The following is a 2,990-nucleotide window of genomic DNA, read 5'->3' on the forward strand; positions in this document are numbered from 1 at the left end:
TGTACCAACGCTATTTAAAATAAATTGAAATAAATGTTCAAAATCTATAAAGATTTTGTTCAATTTTGACCCCGTTTTGATTCCTTAACCAGCTAAACTCCCATAAAAGAATGGTCCATAAAAAATTCCAACTGAAATGATTAAAAATTAAAAATTAACCAAGATGAATGGTCAAAATGTGTAACGATTTTTTTTCATTTTTGATAAATCAAAAACAATTTTAATCGGCTGAAGACCCATGAAAAGATGTTTCGTAAAAAAATTCAATCATTCCAGGCCCTTAGCGTCTCTTTGCGATTTTTAGTTTCGGAGAAGATAGAGTTTGAAAAACAGAAGACAAACAGACAGAAAAATATACAGCTTTATACAGACATATATATATATATATATATATATATATATATATATATATATATGGGTTTTTTTTTACATAGACATTATCAGTTATCAAGGCCAAGAGGCCACTCAAGGATAAGGGTTAAAGAGTGTACAGTAGACATTGGACAATATAGTAATCATTAGTAATGAAAATTTGGTAAATTTGATAACATATAGAACGGCTCATCAAGAACTTATTTACGTTAGACTTGAACACAACCATATTGTAGTCAGCCGGAAAGCAGGAAAACGGAAGACAATTCCACAGGCGTGCAGTTCTAAGAAAGAAGCATTGTTCATGGAATCTACGTTTAGGTTTAGGCACAGATAAAGAGTGGGGGAATTATTGATAGTGTGTACAGCTAGACGAGTGTTTCTTGTGAAAGTTTGGCGAGGGGGGGGACCATAGATTGATGCTCAGTTGAACACCTTCCATGAAAATAACGATACATCAGAGACAAACTCGCAACATCTCTTCTGTGAGATAGAGGTTGCAAGGAAGAGAAAAGGACATCTCCTACGAGGCTACGAAGTCTATTTTGAACTCTATCAAGGCAGGACAAGTCCTTTCTAGCAGCCCCTGCCCAGATGTGGCAACAATATTCCATCCTTGGACGTACTGACTCTTATATAGATAGAGAATAGCATCAGCAGCGAAATATTTACCGGATCGATAGAAAGATCCCACCATTTTTCCAGCGGCCTTGGCAACAGATTTGATGTACGTGTTCCATTTAAGATCAGGAGATAAGGTCTAGCCCAGAAGCTTGCCAAAACTTGAGGCCTCCTGAAGACGAGAGCCATTCATTTCAATTGATGCAAGATGTGGATCAGAATGTTGATGATGTAAAGAGAGAAGCTTGGTTTTAGATGCGTTAAAAGTAACCAGCCACTCCTTTCCCCATTGTACTACGTGCTCAAGATCAGAGGAGAGAGAATTGGAGAGAACTTGGTCGTTTACTGTCTTAGATGTGCTACCATAAATGGTAGTGTCGTCAGCATAAATGTCAACAAATGATGTAAGGATGTGATTTGGAAGATCATTAATGTAGATCAGGAAAAGAGTTGGTCCCAGGATGGACCCCTGAGGGACACCGGCATTAATACTGTGAGCTTCTGATTTTTGCCCCTCAACTACTACTCTTAAGAACCTATTAGAAAGAAATGATTTAATAATTGAGAAGACATTTCCAGCTATACCATAGCTAGAGATCTTATGAAGTAAACCTTTATGCCATACCCTATCAAAGGCCTTAGATATGTCAAGAGCAATTGCCCTAGAAAGGTTGACTCCGTCGAGAGATTTGCTAATCCTATGAGATATAGCTGTAAGCACATCTGCTGTAGATCTAGCAGAACGGAAACCATATTGAGTGTCACTAAGAAGGTTATTTTTGTTGAGATGGTTTATTACTTCTGTATTTAACACAGATTCCAACAACTTACTCATGACGCAAAGGAGACTTATTGGCCTGTACTGAGAGGGGGATGAGCGATCACCTGAATTCTTAAATACAGGGCATACTGATGAAATTTTCCAGGGAGATGGGAAACTATTCTCCTTAAGACAACGTTTAAACAGTTTTGTAAGTATGGGCGCTAGTTCTGGTTGAAGTTTTTTGAGTACTATAATTGGAATACCGTCAGGGCAAGTTGCTTTACTGGAATCAAGGTTTTTGATTAGCTTGGCAACATCACGTACAGATATACGTATATCACATTGCGTGTTTTCTGATACAGGAGGAAATATTGGGGGGTGTATATATATATATATATATATATATATATATATATATATATATATATATATATATATTCTAGCGTAGGGGCTTCCGGTTTCCTCGGTCGCAAAATACGCTTAAATATGATATTTTAATTTCTCCAGATTTCGTATATATTATTATCATAGAGTCGTGATTTCAAAAGTACAAGAAAAGCGTTTGGATGCCATCAGCTTGAATCGAAATCGAAAACAAAACTGTAGTATTAAAAGCTGGTAAATGTACCACTGCCCCAACGTGACACGCAATAATTTGATAAAATCAAAGGTAACATCTCTACAGTGCAATATATACTACAGTATATTGTGAAGTTAGTCATTGCGAAAGTAATGTGAAGCTTCCTTCCGGTGCATTGCGGTGGGTCCCCAATTACAGCAGACAATTACACACACACACACACACACACACACACACACACACGGCATAATCACGTTGACACACCGGTTCTCATTAGATCACCGAAGTTAAGCGACGTTGAGCCTGGTTAGTACCAGATGGGTGACCATTTGGGAATTCTAAGCGCTATGTGCTCTCCGCTTATCTCGGCATTTGTTTCCAGTCGTCCTGTACATCACTTCACTTGCCGCAGGTATTCAACAATGTCGACTCATGAGAGGTGTGGTTGGAGATTGCGCAACTCTTGCCACAAAAATTTCAAGCGCAGGCACCCATTCGTGGATATCCATAGTCTGTCAAACACGGAAGGAGATTGTTATATATATATATATATATATATATATATATATATATATATATATATATATATATATTAGCATTTATATATATATATATCTATATATATATATATATATATATATATATATATATATA

The 2,990-nt window shown here is 36.8% G+C and overlaps 1 pseudogene; it reads left to right on the forward strand.

The window, feature by feature from the left end:
• Nucleotides 1-2,573: 2,573 nt before the first annotated feature.
• LOC145285033 (5S ribosomal RNA) lies at nucleotides 2,574-2,690 on the forward strand (annotated as a pseudogene).
• Nucleotides 2,691-2,990: the final 300 nt, after the last annotated feature.

This window comes from Euprymna scolopes, chromosome 1 (genome assembly GCF_053919585.1).
Source record: "Euprymna scolopes isolate OS-2025 chromosome 1, ASM5391958v1, whole genome shotgun sequence".
Taxonomy (NCBI): Eukaryota; Metazoa; Mollusca; class Cephalopoda; order Sepiida; family Sepiolidae; genus Euprymna; species Euprymna scolopes.